The sequence below is a fragment of the Ovis aries genome, chromosome 20 (assembly GCF_016772045.2).
Source record: "Ovis aries strain OAR_USU_Benz2616 breed Rambouillet chromosome 20, ARS-UI_Ramb_v3.0, whole genome shotgun sequence".
In the NCBI taxonomy this organism is placed as follows: domain Eukaryota; kingdom Metazoa; phylum Chordata; class Mammalia; order Artiodactyla; family Bovidae; genus Ovis; species Ovis aries.
Window position 1 is genome coordinate 17,547,728 of NC_056073.1, and position 19,984 is coordinate 17,567,711.

The 19,984-nt window shown below is 48.5% G+C and overlaps 1 long non-coding RNA gene across 1 annotated transcript; it reads right to left on the reverse strand.

Annotated features, from left to right (window-relative positions):
• Positions 1 to 1,856: 1,856 nt before the first annotated feature.
• On the reverse strand, positions 1,857 to 17,640 carry LOC132658301 (uncharacterized). The gene is made up of 2 exons (XR_009597728.1): positions 17,372 to 17,640; positions 1,857 to 2,361 (listed from the first exon to the last, which is right to left on the reverse strand). It is a non-coding gene; the product is annotated as an uncharacterized LOC132658301 (long non-coding RNA).
• Between the last annotated feature and the right edge of the window lie 2,344 nt (positions 17,641 to 19,984).

A 19,984-nucleotide genomic window follows, 5' to 3' on the forward strand; every position in this document is an offset into this window, starting at 1 on the left:
TTCTCCAGGGGATCTTCCTGACCCAGGGATCGAACCCAGGTCTCCGGCATTGGAGGCAGGCACTTTAACCTCTGAGCCACCAGGGGTATGGTAATGCTACATAAATCCTTGTTGAATAAATAAATAAACTCGTAAACATGAAAAAAAAGAAAATATTGTGAACCAAAAGTCCTAAATTCAAACCTCACTCCTCCCCTTACCATGTAATCTTGAGCTGCTGCCGCTGCTGCTAAGTCACATCAGTCGTGTCCGACTCTGTGCGACCCCATAGATGGCAGCCCACCAGGCTCCCCCATCCCTGGGATTCTCCAGGCAAGAACACTGGAGTGGGTTGCCATTTCCTTCTTCAATGCATGAAAGTGAAAAGTGAAAGTGAAGTCGCTCAGTTATGTCCAACTCTTAGTGATCCCATAGACTGCAGCCCACCAGGCTCCTCCGTGCATGGGAGTTTCCAGGCAAGAGTACTGGAGTGTGTCGCCAATGCCTTCTCCAGTAACCTTGAGCAAATTCCTAAATTTTCTGAGCCTTAGATTTGCCTACTATAAAGCAGCAATAAACAAACATAATTATTTAATGATGAACAGGTGCCAGGTACTATGACAATTATTCACTTTACTTACTTAGTTTTGACAACAACCTTATGAGATGGTTATTGTAATTGCAGATGAGAAACTATAGCCCCAAAGGGGTCACAGTGAGGTGGTGTTCTTTACCCCTGCACCATCCCTCCTTGTCAGAGTCTTTGAGGTGAAGTGAGATCTACATTGTAAACCATAATGTGCTTCCCAAAGAGTCCACTGAAAGAAAAACACCAACTCCACTTACTTATTCAACAAATATTTATCCAGTGCCTTCTATTCTCGGGACTTTTATAGGATGCATCAGTGAACCAAAGAGATGAAATTTCCCATTCTCAAAGAGCCTGAATTTTAATGGAAGGAGACAGACAATAAAATAAATGAGCTTTGTATTTATATATATTTGCCAGATGGTGATGATAAGAGCTCTGGAGAAAAATGAGGCAGAAACAGGGGGGTGTCAGGGTGACTAGGGTTTGTCACTTTCCAAAGGTATCACGAGGAGACATTTGACCGAAAACCTGAGGAGGTGAGGAAACCTGTCATGTGAACTCCTGGGGAAGGCTCTTCCCTGGAATCTTTGAGAAACAAGAAGGCTCAAGTGGCTGGAGTAGATTAAGGAAGCAGAGTGGGGGACTTCCCCAGTGGTCCAGGGAATCCTCCTATCAATGCAGGGGACACAGATTTGATCCCCAGTCCTGGATCGAACTTAGTTGCCTTGGGGCAACTAAGCCTGTGCTCCGCAATTAGAGTGTAGCCCCTTCTCACCACAACTGGAGAAAACCCACATACAACAATGATGATCCAGTGCAGCCAAAAATAATTTCTTTAAAAAAGGAAATTTTTTTTAATAAATTCTATGCTAAAAAAAAAAAAAAAGAAGCAGCAGCAGAGTGGGGAGAGGAGGTCCAAGCAGCAATGGGGAGGCATCCGTCGAGGTTTTGTGGGTCACATATAAGAATGTTGAAGGAGATGGGAGCCTCTGAAAGGTTCTCAGCAGTGGAGCAATGTGATCTGGTTTGTGTGTTAACAGGATCACACTGGCTGCTCTTGAGGATAGATTGAGTGGAAGGGAAGCAGAGAGTTCAGTTAGGAGGGGCTCTTGCGATGACCCAGCTGAGAGGATGGCGGCTTGGACTAGGTGGTAATGGTGGAGCTGCTGAGTACTGGTTGGAAGATGAAGGCATTTTGAAGTTAGAGCCAACAGATTTGCTCACAGATTGGACAAAGGGTATGAGGGGAAAAAAAAAAAAAAGAGGTTTCAAGGAGGACTATAGATTTTTTTTGTCTAAACAATTTTTTATTTTAAACAAACTTTTATTTTAGGTAGATAAATGTTCTGGTTATTTATTGCTATGTAACATTTGTCTCCAAGCCTAACACAACAATTTTGAAATCTAACGTTAAAACTATAGCTTAACTTTATTGTCTAAAACAATTCCATTTTATTATATCTTACAATTTTGAGGGTCAGGGATTGAGACTGGGCTCAACAGGGCAGTTCTGCTCCACATGGAGTGCCCTATGGGGCTCCTTGGTTGATAGTTGGTCTGGTCTCGGATATCCAGGACAGCTCCATTCACCTCTTGTGCCAGGTGAGAGCTTTTAGAAGGCTGGACAATGCTGGGATCCTCTCCATGGCATCCTTCAAGTGAGGCGGCTGAACTTCTTCTCTGGTGGTCCAGAACTCCGAGAGATGGAAGCTGTCAGTCCCCTGGTCTGAGCAACTTAAGGAAGGAGCTGTCCTTGGAGCTGGGATGAGGAGACTGCGGGGAAAGCCGGTCTGTGAGGCAGGGACAGGAGTTTAGATTTTGATGTTCCCATCATCCAGGCAGAGATGCCAAGAAGCTAGTTTGAATACACAGGTTTGGAGTTTAAGAAAATAGTTTGGGCTTAAGACAGAAACAAAGGCATCATCAACATACAAATACCATGAGAGTAAGTTAATTTGCCAAGGGAATATGTATATGTGTTAATCACTCAATCCTGTCCAACTCTTCGTGACCCCATGGACTATATATAGCCCAGCAGGTTCCTCTGTCCATGGGATTCTCCGGGCAAGAATACTCGAATGGGTAGCCATTACTTTCTCCAGGGGATCTTCCCAACCGAGGGATCAAACCCAGGTCTCCTGCATTGCAGGCAGATTCTTTACTGTCTGAGCCACCAGGGAAGCCCTGCCAAGGGAACAGGTATAGATAAAAAAGAGAAGAGGGAAAAGGACTGAGTCCCAGGGCTCTCCACTGGCTGGAGGTCAGAAGGATGAGAAGAAAGCAGCCAAGGAGACCAAGAATGCATAGCTGGAGAGGTGGGAGGAGAAAGGAAAGAAAATACAGATGACTTATCCGCATATGGGCATAAAGCCTTTCCAAAAGCTACTGCTGTTTAACTAAATACTGCACTTCAATAATATATTCTCTGTAAATACTCTTGGAAGGGCAGGATGCTTCATGGCTTAGTGATGTTCTTGATAGTGTGGGTTCTGAGGGTGAAAGACAGGAAGCACTCTAAATGTTTGACACCAGAGGACTGGTTGCCTAAATTATGGCACATTCATAGGACAGGGTAGCATGCCCCTACAGTCCATGAGGTCGCAAAGAGTCAGACTCTACTGAGAGACTAACAGGGAAACCTAGATTTTAAAAAATATGCTCAAAATACTGAATGACCTGTGGACAGGTTTATCTTTGTGATCTATTACAAAGTGAAAACTAGCAGGTTATAAATTGCTAGGGTCAACAAGATCCCTGTAATCGGTCCACTAGGAACGTGGCAACCATTCTAGGCATTTCAAGCAGAAAGGGATTTAGTACTGAGAATGAGGTGTTTACAAAGCCGTAGAAGGGCTGGCTGTACGGTTCACGGCAAGCCTTTAGGTGCTAGGAAGTTGCTGAAACCGCAGGACACCTGAGCCTTGAGCCCCAACACAGAGAAAATGCCTGAAGGCTGCTCCAGAATCTTCTATCTGCCGAAGCATACACACCTACCCTCAGCTGCTGAGAGAACAATGCTATGATTTATGCGTCTCTCCCTCTTGCCAGATCTCAGTACAAGTGCCTCTCCTAGGCTGGCGGGGATTCTGAGAACTGTAGCTCCCTGGCTTCCAGCCCCTGCTGGGCAGAGGAAAGCATAGACCGGGGGAAGGAAATGATACTGAGTTGCCAGCAAACAGTACTGCACGCTTTTACAAATATTTCTTTGCAAAGATAATATGCCTGGAGAAAAGATGGAAAGCATAAACATAGTAGTGGGCCAAGTAACGTCAAACCCTCCCCTCAAGATGTCTCTGCTCTCATGCCTGGAATTTGTAAGGGTATTATTAATATGTTCCCTGGCAAAAGAGACTTTTTGATTAAGGTTTCAGACCTTAAAATAAGGAGGCTTTCCTAGATTGTCCGGGTGGACCCAGTCTAATCACATAAACCCTTAAAAGCGGAGAACATTCTCTGGCTGAAAGTAGAAGAAAGATGGGGCAAAAGAGGAAGACAGGAGAATGATAGGAGGGAAGTCAGAGAAAGTCCGATGAGTAAAGTCCAATGGCTACTTCGTGCCATTGCTGCTTCTGAAATGTAGGGGCCTCACGCAATGACCAGAGAGAGGTCTCTACAGGCTAGGGACTCCCAACTGACAGCCAGCAAGGAAACAGTCCCACACTGCAAGGAACTAGATTCTGCCAAATTTTGAATGAGCTGGAAGCAGATGCATTCCCCGAGCCTCCAGAAAGGAAAACATCCCTGCCGACACCTTGATGTCCGTCTCCTGAGACCCTAAACCAAGAAACTAGTCAAGCACACTGAAACTTCTGATCGACAGAAACTAACATGATAAATGGGTATTGCTTAAAGCTGCCAAGTTTGTGGTTGTTTGCTATGGCTGCAGAGAAATGAATACCAGCCTCAAGATACTGCATCTGGTTTTCTCTGGGTAATTGGACAGCGGTCATTTATTTTTTTCTTTCTTTTCTTCCTTGTCTTTCATTTTCTGATTTTTCCCTCTCTGCTATAAGAAACATGTATCCCCTTTTGGGGCAAGAGTGCACTAAATTGCTTCAGTTGTGTCCGACTTTTTGCGACTCCATGGACTGTAGCCCACCAGGCTTCTCTGTCCAAGGAATTCTCCAGGCAAGAATACTGGAGTGGGTTGCCATTCCTTTCTCCAGGGCATCTTCCCGATTCAGGGATTGAATGCAGGTTTCTTGCATTGCAGACAGATTCTTTACCATCTGAGCCACCAGGGAAGCCCGTCTACACAAAGAAGAAGGCTTTTCCGAGGAAACTGTTATTCCAAAAAGCAGCCAAGTGGCGCACCATCTTGGCTCGTCTCACACAGCACATCTGGGATGTGTTTACTAGCAGCTCACCCCCTCTCCCGCCGGGGGGCCTGGGCCTGATGCAGAAAATGAGAAGAACTGGAAATGAGTAAGACTCATGCCAAGTCACTCACCAGGGCTCACCAGGGGCACCTACTTTTCCACAGGAAGCCACGTCATTTAAGAATCCATCATGATTTTGCAAGATGATTCTAGGAAAAGCCCTTTGGGTTGTGGCTGGTAGGGACCAACTCAAATGCCCTAAGGGTTCCTCATTCTGAATGCACCCCTCCTTGTTCCACAACTCCAGGTCCAAACTCAGGGGCCCATCTGGCCTCTTTCTATCCAAACCCCTCCCTCAAGTGCCCACCCAGAGTCCTAACGCCCCCAGGGTAGGGTCTGCCTTGATCTTGCCATCCCTAGAGGAGCTGGATTTCCTCCATGCCCCAGTCGGATGGGCTTCCCTGGCGGCTCAGATGGTAAGGAATCTTCCTGCAGTGCAGGAGCCCGGAGTTCGATCCCTGGGTCGGGAAGATCCCCTGAAGAAGGGAATGGCAACCCGCTCTAGTATTCTTGCCTGGGAAATCCCACAGACAGAGGAGCCTGGTGGGCTACACACAGTCCATGGGATCGCAGAGTCGGACACGACTGAGCAACTAACACTCACTCACTCTAGCCTGATGGCAGGAGCCTCTGTTGGCTGACCGTTTCCCCTCACACTCTTTTCCCAGCTTGCTCTGGCTGGGAAATGGAGTTCATCCCAGTTGCCCCTACTATGTGCCAAAAGTAGCAGAGACTCAAGAATTCTTTAATACAGCATCATCAGCATCCAGAGGTCATTGCATTCAGTCCCCTGCCTCCGGGGAATGACTCCATTCAGTCCAGCCTGCCTCCTGTGAGTGACTGATCACTCTCTTCCTCATTTTTCCTGAAACTTGGTTTACCCCCCACACCTGTGTCTATGCTCTTGATCTCTCATGAGGAAAGAGTGGGATGTGTCTATATTCACTCAATCATATGAACACAGCCACAAAACCACCTCCCTTCCTCTTAAATGACTGGATCAATTAAGAGCTGAAGGGGGAGGGGGTTGTGGGTCTGGAAGAGGCAGAGATTCTGAGTCAAGGGCTTGTTCCTTCTTGTAAAGAGAGGAAGGCCAGTGCAGAGAAGACATCTAAAAAGCCCTCTCGTCTCTTTCTGGAGACCTGGCTTCAGCCCATCATGTACACAGGTGCCCTCGGCCACTTTGATGCCCCTGCACCCAACATGGACCACACTGGAAAGTCCCTTCCTCCCTCCCCTAACCCTGGGCACCACAGAGTTCACCCAAAGGTGATGATGAAGTCAGCCAGGTTCCTAATAATGGGTCATAGCCAGAGGACCCCACAACTGCATCAGCAAATGGAGGGAAGGTGGAGCAAGGCCTTGTTTTTAGACAAAAGAACAGCCCTCAGCTTCCGTGGTGATCCAGTGGTGAAGAATCCACCTTGCAATGCAGGAGACACTGGTTCGATCCCTGGTCGGGAAACAAGATCCCACATGCTGTGAGGCAACTAAGCCTGAGCATTGCAAGAGTCCAGGCCCTGCAATAAAAGACGCCACATGATGCAGTGAAGAGTCTGCAGACCCAACACAGCCAAATTAAATAAATAGATAAATGTAAAAAAAATAAAAATAAAAAAAAAACCAGCCCTCAGAACCCTGCAGGAGATGGGAGGAGTGCTTACTGCTCTCAGAAGCACTGAGTGAAGTCCGAATGTTGAGAAGTAACTAAACCAGGCTGGATGTCTTCCTGGTTCTCCTGGCAGCTCCCGGGGGCTCCTCTAGCCTGCCTCAACTCCCCTAGTGTGGGTGTGCCCGCCTGTGGAGATTCCATCAGCCTGAGAAACACCTGAGGGTCAGACCCATGTCTCCTCAAAAGACTGGGACTTGAAACTACTCTGAAGGCGACAGAGGGGTAGAAAACTTTCAGGGACAAGCAGAAGGGCCCCTGATTTCCTTCTAAGACCCTCTGCCCCCTGCTCCTTAGCTCTCACTAGTCTTCCTCCTTTCACTGGCCCTCCCCACCCACTGGGTGCGCACTAAGTTGCTTCAGTTGTGTCCAACTCTTTCAACCCCATGGATGGTAGCCCACCAGGCTCCTCTGTCCATGGGATTCTCCAGGCAAGAATACTGGAGCGGGTTGCCATTTCCTCCTCCAGGGGATCTTCCTGACCCAGGGATTGAACCCACATCTCTTATGTCTCCTGCATTGACAGGCAGGGTCTTTACCACTAGTGCCCCCTGGGAGGCCCCACTCCTTCAGTTCAGTTCAGTTCAGTCGCTCAGTCGTGTCCGACTGTTTGCGACCCCATGAATCGCAGCATGCCAGGCCTCCCTGTTCATCACCAACTCCTGGAGTTCACTCAGACTCACGTCCATCGAGTCCGTGATCCCATCCAGCCATCTCATCCTCGGTCGTCCCCTTCTCCTCCTGCCCACAATCCCTCCCAGCATCAGAGTCTTTTCCAATGAGTCAACTCTTCGCATGAGGTGGCCAAAGTACTGGAGCTTCAGCTTTAGCATCATTCCTTCCAAAGAAATCCCAGGGCTGATCTTCACAATGGACTGGTTGGATCTCCTTGCAGTCCAAGGGACTCTCAAGAGTCTTCTCCAACACCACAGTTCAAAAGCATCAATTCTTCGGTGCTCAGCCTTCTTCACAGTCCAACTCTCACATCCATACATGACCAAAGGAAAAACCATAGCCTTGACTAGACGGACCTTAGTCGGCAAAGTAATGTCTCTGCTTTTGAATATGCTATCTCGGTTGCTCATAACTTTTCTTCCAAGGAGTAAGCGTCTTTTAATTTCATGGCTGCAGTCACCATCTGCAGTGATTCTGGAGCCCCAAAAAATAAAGTCTGACACTGTTTCCACTGTTTCCCCATCTATTTCCCATGAAGTGATGGGACCAGATGCCATGATCTTCGTTTTCTGAATGTTGAGCTTTAGGCCAACTTTTTCACTCTCCTCTTTCACTTTCATCAAGAGGCTTTTTAGCTCCTCTTCACTTTCTCCTTACTCAGCTCTATTTCCTTTCTCAGTCTTGGAGGGGTTTCTTGTGGATCTGAGTTCCCTTGTGGACTGGAGGCTGAGAGCCCACATCCTGAACTTTAGCTTCTCCCCTGATCTCGCACCTCCACTCTATCTCTACACCTCTGCTTCCAAAGGGGAATAATCAACCAAGGAAGAAGCTCTGAGCTAAGGATAGGTATATTTGTTCAGTCAGGTCAGTTTAGTCACTCAGCCATGTCTTTGCAACCCCAAGCACACCAGTCTTCCCTGTCTGTCACCAACTCCCGGAGCTTGCTCAAACTCATCCATTGAGTCAGTGATGCCATTCAACCATCTCATCCTCTGTTGCCCCTTCTCCTGCTGCCTTCAGTCTTTCCAAGCATCAGGGTCTTTTCCAATGATACACCAAAGTATTGGAGTTTCAGCTTCAGCATCAGTCCTTCCAATGAATATTCAGGACTGATTTCCTTTAGGACGGACTGGTTGGATCTCCTTGCAGTCCAAGGAACTCTCAAGCGTCTTCTCCAACACCACAGTTCAAAAGGACTGGGTTAATAAAAAAGCAGAATACATGAAGACTAAATGTGGTTCCTTTCAGAAAAGCAAGGAGGCCAAATACTGGGAAACTCAACATAACCCACAATCTTAATATGTAAACAACATATTTTATGGGAAGAGTCTAGAAGTAGCTCCATATGAGAGACAGATGTCAGCTGTCCCCATCAAATACCACTACGAGTATTTAGCATAAATTTGGAGTTACTTGACAATGCAATTAGATAAGAAAATAAAATAAGTGTAAATATTGTAAGGAGAAAGCATAATTATTATCATTGGATGATATTCTATACATGGACATTCTAAGAGGATCAGCTAAAAGGCTTCTGGTAATGATCAAAGGATTTAGTAAAGTGACTAGCTTAAAAACAAGATTTCCAGGACTTCACCGGTGGTCCAGTGGTTGGGACTTTGCCTTCCAAAGCGGGGGATGCAGTTTCGATCCCTGGTCAGGAAGCTAAGATCCCACATGCCTCGCAGCCAAAAAAATGAAACGTAAAACAGAAGCTACATTGTCACAAATTCAATAAAGACTTTAAAAATGCTCCACATTAAAAATTATCTTTAAAAAATTTTTTTAATAACAAGATTTCCTAAACACAAGAATTAAGGTCCCATGCACAAAGTCAATAAAATCATAACATGAAGTGTAGGAAAAATGTGCAGGGATACATGGAAAGAGCTATACAATCCAAATGAGGGACTTTATCATGGACTTGAATAAATGGAGACAGAAAGCCTTTGTTCTTGGATAAAAAATCAGTAACAGTGAAAGCGTGTCAAAGTTCCCATAATGAATCCATTAATTCAATAGATTTTTTTAAAAATAAAATGTGACAAAGTGACTATAAATTCATCTGGAAAAATAAACAGAAAAGAATAGCCAGAAAATTCCTGAAAGAAAAGAAGCAAACCAGCAAGGGGAGGGGGGGTGGCCCTATAAAATACTTTAAAAAATATTATACAACTGTAACAATTAAAATAGTATGGGACTGGTACAGGCAGACAGATCAGTAGTAAAGAATGCTGAATAAACTGATCCAAATCAACATAAGAATTTAATTCACCATACTGAGACACTAGGACAAAAAGAAATAAATCTATATTCCCTACCTCACTCCTGACTCTGAAACAAATTTTAACAGGATCAAAGATTAAAAAAGAAAATTTTTTTAAAGAAAACATTTGAAAGCTAAAGCCATAAAAATGCCAGAAGAAAATGTGTGTAAATGTTTTTATGATCCTGGGGTAGCAAAGGATTTCCTAGTCACAGAACGAAACAGAAGTCACAACAGAGAAGATTCGTAAACAGATCTATGAAGAAATTAAAAGAAGAAAACTCCATACACAAATCAAAGGATGAAATAAGAGAATACCACCCACAAGATGTATGACAAGATGCTCATTTTCCTGATTTAAAAAAAGACATCCTTTATAAAGCAATAAGGAAAAGACAATAATCCAATGGGAGAATACAGGTAAAGAAGATACATAGGTCATTCACAAAAAACACGCTGGCTGATAAAAATATACGAATGTTCCATTTCACTAACAATTTTCAATGCAAATGGAAACAAGACATAATTTCTCACATATCAGATTGGCAACAATTAAGAAGAAGATTTTTTCTTTTTTTCTTTTTTTTGGCTGCACCAGGCCTTAGTCGTGGTACACAGGTTCTTAGTTGCAGCATGTAAGATCTGTTACCCTGACCAAGGGTCAAACCACCAGCCCCCTGCATCTGGAACACAGAGTCTTAGCCATTGGACCACCAGGAACGTCCCTAAGAAGAGTCATACCACACAAGGTTATGGTTACAAGGCTGTCTCACGATGGAGGGGAAATTAGTACATTGTGGAGAACAATTAGGTATTATCTATGAAATTTTAAATGTTCATACTCTTTGACCTATAAGTTCAACTTCTTGGATTTTATCCTGTAAAAGCATTTTGCATGTGCCCAAAGATAAATGGACAAAGATGTTCATTGCAGCATTGTTTATAATTTTTGCAAAGGAGCAGTTCGGGGAACAACCCAGAGTTTCATTTATAGGGTCTTAGTTAGAGTGAAATTCTATGCAGCTATTAAAAAGAATAAGGAGGCTTTCTATATGTACTATTGTCGAAGGATAGGGCATGGCGACCCACTTCTGTATTCTTGCCTGGAGAATCCCATGAACAGAGGAGCTTGGCAGGCTAAAGTCCATAGGGTTGCAAGGAGTCAACTATAACTGAAGTGACTTAGCAATGCACGCATATTATAAGTAAGTTTAACAACTCATTTTTTTTTCACTTATTATTATCTTAGATAATAAGTGAAAGAAAAAAAAAAAGATCTCCTCCAGGAGATCTTCCTGACCCAGGGATCAAACCCGCATCTCTGCATACGTCTCCTGCATTGGCAGGCATGTTCTTTACCACTAACACCACCTGGGAATTCCTACCTGTAATATGGCCTAACATTTGTGAAATAAAATTTAATATAATATACTTTAATTGGACTTCCTTAGGGGTCCAGTGGTTAAGAATCTGCCTGCCAATTCAGGGGAATTGACAGGTTCAGTCCCTGGTCTGGTAAGATCCCATGTGCTGCAGGGCAACTTAAGCCCATGCACCACAACTGCTGAAGGCCACATGCCTACAGCCCATGAGCCACAACAAGAGCAGACTCTGCAGTGAGAAGCTCACTCACCGTGACCAGAAACCAGCCTCTGCTCTCTGCAGCTAGAGGAAGCCCGCATGCAGCCCAAAGACCCAGTGAAGCCCCGAAATAATGAATAAATAATTTTTTAAAGTATGCTTTAATTATGCCTTGGCCCAGTCACACTCCTCCTTCAGAGGTTCCTAAGGAAGTTCAATGCATAAGAACAGAGGTAAAAGGAAGCAAAATATCATGTATTATTAGCTGGGGCCCTGACCTCAAACCCGAACTCCAGTTACTAGAACAAAGGCCCTTCTGACTCGCTCCCAGCAGAGGACACAGTGGTTCACAAGGCCTGTGCTCCCACTGCCTTTGTCCCCGTCACTCCACCTGGATGTGACCCTGACACCTCTGACCCCGAGGACAGCCTCGTGTCTGTACAGATGGATCTGCTTTGCTCAGAAGAGCCCCACCCACTAGCAGCCCCAGCATCTCTCCCTTCTGGGTGTGAGGGCAGGGAAGACAGACCAGGGGTAGTCAGGGGAAGGGATTGACCCGACTTCTAGGGTCAGAGGTGATGAGCCCTGCCGGATGCAGGGGGTGGACCAGTGCCAGGAATCGCAACAGCTGGTAGCTTGGTTTGTGGGTAAGTGGGCAGCCAGCCTGCTGTGGTAAGGAGGCAAAGGCTTTGTGGGAAACATGGTTGGCGGAAATAGCCAGCATGGCGTGCACCATGGCCTCTGGGGAGGGGACCCTCGCCCTCGGCCAACACCCCCAGGCCCTGTCCCCGGGCACCACAGACCACCTGTCTGCCTTGCAGGCCTTGAGTCACTTCCTTTTTCGTGTTTTCCTTTCTCCCCAGGTAGGCTCCTGACTCAGAGCCCTCCTTCTCTTCTTCCTGTCCCTCTATGACTCACCGGCAAGGACAAGACCCACCTGAGGGCCAGGAGAAAGGGAACCCTGACTTGGGAGAAGTGGCTTTACCTTGCCTTACCTCTGTCCCTCCAGTAACTTGGTCTCCCCATCCCTGACACAGAGCTGGCCTCAGCTCTAGGGGAAGCCCAGCTCAGAGGTCATCTCAGTCTGCCCTCTGCATCTAATCCAATAGGAACCAGAATCCTCATCAACTCCTTGCTTCAGAAAGGTTAGAGCACTTCCTGTCTCCAGTTTCAACAAATTTAGTCTTCTTTCCCAGGCCATGTACGCTGGCCCTGCTCTCTCCTCTCCCGCATTGCAGCAAAATCCCTCCAGGGCAAAACCATATCTCATTCCTTTAAAAAATGTTTTCTAATTGAATCAGTTTCAAGCTAAGTCTCCAGAGCAGCAGCCACAGGCCCAGCTGGTTGAGAAACACAGAAATGGAGTCTATCCATCATTAGGGAGACTTTCTCTACCCCAGTGACAGACACTATGGCTTGTCTATTCAGTCTCTGTCCCCAGACCCCTTTTCTCCTTCAAAACCAAGCCCACCTCCTGCAGCCCGGTGCCTCGCTAGACAGGGAAGCCTCATTCTCCCTACCAAGAGTTAACCAAGGAATGTGCGTGTGCCTTAACCTTTGCCTATGAGAGTCAATGGTAAATTTTGCTACTGGCACTTCAGAGAAAAGTTTACTTGATCTAAAAAATACACCCAGAGAAACTTCCGCCTTGTAATACCAGGGACACAGGTTCAATCCCTGATCTGGGAACTAAGGTCCCACATGCCACAGAGCAACTAAGCCCGCACATGGCAACTACTGAGCCCACACACTTTGGAGCCTGCAAGCCACAACTACAAATTCTATGCACTGCAACGAAAGATCTCACATAATGCAATAAAAATACTAAGATTCAATGCAGTCAAATAAATATTAATTTTATTAAAAATATACCCACAGAAGAAGATGGTCCTTCTTCAATCTCCAGACATATCATATCTGGATGTGATGTCTGGATCTTCAGCACCCATCTTGCAACCATGAGGAGAACTATAGTACTTAAGGAGCAAGCCAACATCTGAGGGCAGAGCAGAAAAACAGAAAGAACCAGGGTGCTTGATGAAGTGGTAGGTCCACTCATTTAACCACCCTGGACCCACCCTACCTCAGAACATTTTTTTCTTATGAAATGAAAACTTCCTGCATTATCTAAACCGTTTTGAGCTGGGTTTTCTGTGACTTCCAGTCAAAAGTTTTTATGATACAGCTTGGTGTTTGGGAAGTCTGGCTGAAGAAAGCAAATGAGTCCTTGTAAGGAAGGAGGATGTGTGGCCTGAGGAGAAAGGAGATCACATTTTCCAAACCTCTGGCTCATCTTCTGCCCCAGGACATGAACTGGGGGCTGAGAAGAAATGTGGGCCAAGTGTGGTTAGAGATGAGATAAATGGAGGGTGAAGTGAGGGGACCTCCGGGAGTCAGCAGCTCAGATGTGGTGAGGGAGAGGAACTAAGATGTTCATTACAGCATCTTTTCTAATTGCTTAGAATTCTTTTAAAAAAAAAGAAGAAAAAAAGCTGGAAAAAACTCAGCAGTTAATTTATACAGAATTGTTTAAATAAGTTACAGCACATGTCTAGACTAGGAGCAACCTATTAACAGAGCCCTGGAAGAGGAGGTGATGGCTCAACAGGGACCCTGGATGGGGTCATGTGGTTCTCCCCACCCAGGACCTCCAGAAGAACCAAGTCTCCAAGCCCAGCAGGGGCTTGGGTTCAGGGTTCAGTTGCTATCATACATTCCTTTATATTTTGCAATCCAATCCCTGATCCCCCAGAACAGCTCTGATCCCCTAGGACAACAACTCCCTCCTTGAGCACCAGGACCCCTGTTCTGCCTCTGGGGGCTGACCTGGACCCCATGCAGCACTGGGGGCCTGATTCAAGGGGGCCCAGGAGGAAGGGAGCACCTGGGATATGTGAGAAAGGAAGGAGGACAGTCCACAAAAAAGAAACAGGCAAGTGGAAGGACCAAGGTTTCCAGAGCCCAGAGGCGGCCGGAGGAAGAAAGGAAAGAAATAGGCTCTAGAGGGAGGGAGAGAGGGGTTTGGGTCGGGACGATGGCACTAGAGAGCAGATTCGGTCTATACAGCACTGTGGGGAGGGGCACCTGGCCACAGACCCCATCAGACATCTCACCTCCCAAACCAGGGCAAGCCCACGCGCACGTGCATGTTTGTGTATGTGTGTGTTTGTGTATGTGTGTGTGTGCGCGCGTGCAGATGCCTGAAATAAACGTTTCATAAAACCACACTTCAGCTACTACAGGTAAGAGGCTGTATTTCCTACTCTGTTCTATTTTGTGTTTTGAAAATGCTGGTCACGACCTGGGGAATTAATTTCCCACCCCACTAGCAGGTCATGACCTGCAGCCTGAACACCCTGCCCCAGGGCAGTAACACTCCAGGAGTCACCTACCCACCGGCCTCGGCTGCCCAGGACAGGGCAGTGCAGACCCTGCCCAAGGCACTCAGACTCTTAGTAGCTATTTGACAGGGTGATTTTATGTCTGTTGTATCCAACAATAAAATGTTGGGGCTTGTCCTTTGGATGTCTTATTTTCTTTTTCTAGCAATTCTTCAGTACTGTATTTTATAATTTTATTGGTCTCTGACAAATCGGAATTTAAAAGTAAACAACTGATTCTTCCCCTAGGCAGTCTGAGAAGCACTGCTTCAGAGGAGAAAGGCCCTGCCCAGCAGCTCACAGTCTAAGACGGAAGATTTCTCTGGGGAGTGGCCTGGAGGCGCTTCCCTCTACCCAGTCCGCACACAGAGGCCCCGTTATCGGCCTGCCCATCAAGGCTGGTCCAGAAGGGCGCCTGCCTGCCTCTGGTTCCTCCCTGGGCTCCCACAATGCCCAGCGCAGACTCCTGCTACATTAGTTCATGCTTCTGTTTGGTCGGGACCCACGTACACGGCATTCAGGCCCAATGCTTTGCACATAGTACGCATCCCAGAGGAAGAGAGAAGGGAGGAAAATTTTATAATTTTCCTTTCCCCATGGAAAGGGAGACAAGGTGGGAAGAGGAGGTGTGGACTCTGTATGGTCACAAGGATGAGAAGTCTGGATCCAGGCTCCTCCCAAAGCCAGAGAAACACCTTGGATGGAGATGCTGGGGAAATCCCAAACAAGTTGGGCTGGGGAAGGCAGTAAGGGAGCAGAGTGGAGGCCCCATTGGAGCAGAGAAGTAGCAGGCTGCTCTGAACCAAGCCTCCCCAGGCACCTCAGGCCAGCCCTGAGGAAGGGAGACTAAGGTATGGTCTGGGGAACTGGGCAGGGACCCAAAGCTGAAGAGAGTTTGCCCCCAAGGCAGAGCCATGGGCTGAGACCTCTGACGATGGAGCTGGGAGGTCTTCATGCGGAGGACAAAGGCAGTGGACTGACCCAGGCAAGCACGCAGGGGGGTCATTTCATCCATCCTCCTGCCTCCATCCCAAACTCTGGTAGCAGCACCTGGACCCTCCATTCCAACATGCCCAGGAGCTAAAATATTCCAGATCCTTAGTATGGCCATGGGGGTGGGGATGCAGGGAAGAATTGCCCCTACCCTATCCTGGAAGCCTCACTTTGAGAGTGTCTTGATTTGGGGGTGTTGCTGTGTGACCTCAGGCAAGTTGGTAATTTCTCAGAGCCTCAGTTTTCTCATCTGTCAAAAGGGAAAAATCATGTCTACCTGAAAGGACTGCTGTGTGAATGAAGTCAATAATGCATGGAAAGTGCCTGCCAGCTGAGGGGTGGTTAGTGCTGGCAACTTCTCCTTGCCCCGGGCTGTTCTTTGGAACAGCACTCGGCCAGGAGACTTGGATATCAATCACACAGTGTGTCCACTGTGGGCCCAGCCATCTGGTGCTGCCTAGAAGGAATAGGTTGGAGGTAAAGTGGGCAATCCAAGAAGGCTTCCCAAAGGAGGCAAGCTGCAGGCAGGAATAAAAGCCTGAGAAACAGAGCAAAGAGAGTGAGCTTCCCACACAGGAGACCTGACCTCTTCAAAGACTTTGGGGAAAAAAAAACAGACTAGGGTGGGAATGGAGGGCCCACCAGCCCAAACAGCTCCTAGAATAGGGCAAGGTGTGTAGGGTGGGCAGCTGGCAGGTAGGAGCGTGGGTGCCATGCCTGAGGCTCAGTGTGCCTGTCCCTGCCCTGGAGTGGCTCCTGCCCCTGCCTCCTGAGAGGGGACAACAGATAAACAGTGGAAGGAGCCCCACCTAGTCAGGTGGGCAGTCTTAGCCTTGGAGAGCGAGGCTGCCAGCTTGCCACCAGGAACTGGCAGCAAAGCTGCCAGGGGCCGGGGAGAGGCCTGGGGAGAGGCCCGGGAGGGGAACAATGTGCTTTGTGTGCACTGGTCATGCTGGGGCGGGCTCTTGTGATTTTCCTAGAATGAGTGTGGGACCAGGGAGGGGTAAGTTGGGAGTACCTCTGCCTAGGAAGCCTGGCTCTGCCCACCACGCTGCCCACCACCCAGAGGGACAGCAGCCCCAGCCCTCACCCCCTCCACCCTCAGCCACAGCCTCCACAGCCTGCTGTACCTTGACTCAACCAGAAGCCTCTTCACGTGCACACACACCCACACACACACACAAGGGTCACCCGGTGCCCAATGGGAGGAAATGTTTCTGAGAAGAAGGGATTCTCCTTGTACCAGTCAGCACAGAGAGGCCAAGAGAGAAACAGGGGGGCCTGACAGGAGAGCAGGGGGCACTAAGAGAGACAGAAGGACAAGAGGAAGAAACTAGGGACTGAGACAGAAAATGGGTAGGGGCAGGAGGAGAGAGGGCACCACCCCCACCCCTCCCCAGGGGCTCAGTGCTGAAGAATCGCCTACAGTGCAGGAGCCACAGAAGGTGCGGGTTTAATCCCTGGGTCGGGAAGATCCCCTGGAGAAGGAAATGGCAACCCACTCCAGGATTCTTGCCTGGAGAATCCCATGGACAGAGGAGCTTGGCAGGCTAAGGTCCATGAGGTCACAAAGTCGGACATGACTGAAGTGACTTAGCACGCATGCACACACACCGGGGAAGAGAACAGCAGAGACTGGGGCGTGAGAGGAAGGACCTCAGAACAGGGGCAGGACATGGCCCCGCGGGGACCCTGGAGCTCCTGTGGGGGAAGGAGTGTCTTCCTCCATCAGCCGCGCAGGACAGGGTCCCATTTCCTCTCCCACAGCGCCCTCGGTCACAGCACCCCCTATCACCAGGAAATTTTCCACCTCTTCCCCTCAAGACGCAGACTGGAGGGTCCACAACACTGGCCTACCTCTGTCTCTGCAGACTTCACGTGAGGACGCGAGCCCATCAGCACCGCCAGCACCCAGCACTGGGCCAGGGCAGCTTCATGTTTCCCCTAAAAGGCATCACCTTACATTTGGAGAAAACTGCCCCCATCCCCACTCTGCTTTCCCGGTCCTCCACACCATCCCGAACCCTCTGGAAATCTCTTCCCGTCATTTTGTTTGTCTCTCCTCCAAGAGAGTAATTTCCTCTGCACACTCAGAGCACGTCATCTCCTGTGAGATGCCCAGAAATAAGCTCTGGGCACACCCAGCCCAGCTCCGAGGCCCCGGAGAGCTGCGGACTGGCCAAGAAGATGCTGGTCACCCTCCTCTTTTGTTTGTTGCCCCAACCCATCCCCTCTCCAAGACAAAACAGTGTTCCCAATCTCACCAAGAGTTTGAAGGGGAAACCTTTGCTGAACAGGCTTCAAGTCCAATTACTATGCGTTGTTCCTTCCCTTGACTGGATGGTCAAGGTTTCCCTCTTAAAGAAGCAACCATATCGCTTTTATTCTCAGGGCTTCAGTGCCCGGCCCTTCACTATGAACTCCTCCAGTGGACCTGGTATGGAAGCCAGGCTGCTGACCCTAGATCTTGCCCTCTGATCTCTTCTGACTTTGGTAAAGAAGACGGTGACCGTGCATTGCACCCCTTGCCAGATGACCTGCACACTGCTGGGCACAAGTGTGCCTGGGGCCCCTTGATTCCACCTTCTCCTCCAGCATGTCCCCCAGCACAGCCAGGGGACCGTCAGAAAGAAGGACCATGGGGACAGAGGCTGTGACCTTGTGGGAGGGAGAGGAGCAGAGACAAAAAGAGACCAGGAAGGAGGGAAGCAGAGACTGGACCAAGGAAAGACAGAAAGAACGAGAGAAAAGGGGGAGGGGCAACGGAGAAAGAGACAGAGATAGGAAAAAGGATAAAGAACCAAGGTAAGGAAGCGATGGGAACACAGCAATGTTCCCTCCAGTGTGATCTAAGACAGAGCTCCACGCCCTCCAATGTGATCTAAGACTTTGGTCAGTCTTAGAGATCAAGGTGGAAGCTTGGCCCCGAGGGCAGAGGATGAACCTTTTTCCAAGAATTAACCCCATGCCCTGATAGCTCAGTTGGTAAAGAATCCGCCTGCAATGCAGGAGACCCAGTTCGATTCCTGGGTCAGGAAGATCTGCTGGAGAAGGGATAAGCTACCCACTCCAGTATTCTTGGGATTCCCCTGAGGCTCAGCTGGTAAAGAGTCCGCCTGCAATGCGGGAGACCTGGGTTTGATCCCTGGGTTGGGACAATCCCCTGAAGAAGGGAAAGACTACCCCTTCCAGAATTCTGGCCTGCAGAATTCCATGGACTTTATAGTCAGTCCATGGGATCACAAAGAGTCAGACACAACTGAGGAACTTTGACTTTCACTTTCAACCCCATGCCTTGGACTGGCCCCTGTGGCCCAAGACAGAACCTGGGGCAAGCAAGGGATGGGGAGGGGCCTCTACCAGGCCAGAGGGGGATGGGAAAAGAGACTGTCACGCCCCAACGTGGTGCATCTTCACCAAGGACAAGCAAGAATGCAGCAGGAGAGACTGTGATTAGACGAGAGGGCTCCAGGGCGCACTGCCCGCAGGACATGCAGTGAGAGGAGTCTGTGAGGAGGGCGCTGACGGTTACCCTGGAAGCCCAGCCTTCTCCCTCCTCCCTCCACCCCCAGCAATGAGTCAGGGATTCCGCAGAAGTTTGAATTCCTGTCTTCCTTTGGGCAACGGATACACTCTCCTGGGTTTTCTCTCCTGCCACTGCAGCAGTGAAATCTCCAGTCCTTCTCTATACCTCTTTCTCCATAGCTCCAGGGCAGGCCCTGCTTCCTCCCTGCCCATGCCAGCCCTGGCTTTGCATGTGCTGGGAACACTCTTCCCAGAACCAGCTTCTTCTCATCCCCTGGAAGCCAGTTTAGACAGCACAGGTATGACTGGGCCATTCACAAGTGCCCAGTACCTAGCAGGGCCCCTCTGAGGGACTGACTGAATGAACCAGTGCAGAAGGCCCTGTGAGAGGCACTATCCTCAGGGAGCTCAGAGTCTGTTGGTAGAGATTCAGGCCTGAGGGAGCCCCCAGTGGGCAGAGCTGCAGGATGCAAAGGAAAGAAAGCACTGTGTGGGTCCCACAGCAGGGTTCCCTCTGAACCTCAGAGCAGGGTGAGCTTTCACTGATGGCAGGGCCTAGCATGGCCTGCTCTTATGGTGGGCTCAGCAAACACTTGTAGGAGGGAGAGAGGGCTCTCACAGCCCTCGGTTTCTCTTGGAGGACTGTTCACTCATCTTGGAGCTCCCTGGTGACCAAGACCACCTGGATCTCCTTCAGCCCCGCCACCCCAGGGCCAGGCGCAAAAGAGCAGAGAGAGGGTCCCTGCGGCCACGTTAGAGCTCTGACTTGAGCTGGACAACTCTGAGCACAAGGAGGTCAGGTGTGGGAACTTCCTGGTGGTCTAGTATTTAAAACTCCATGCTCCCAATGCAGGGGGCCTGGGTTCGATTCCTGCTGGTGAACTAGGTCCCATGTTCCACAACTAAGACCCATTACAGCCAGATAAATAACTATTTTCTAAAAAA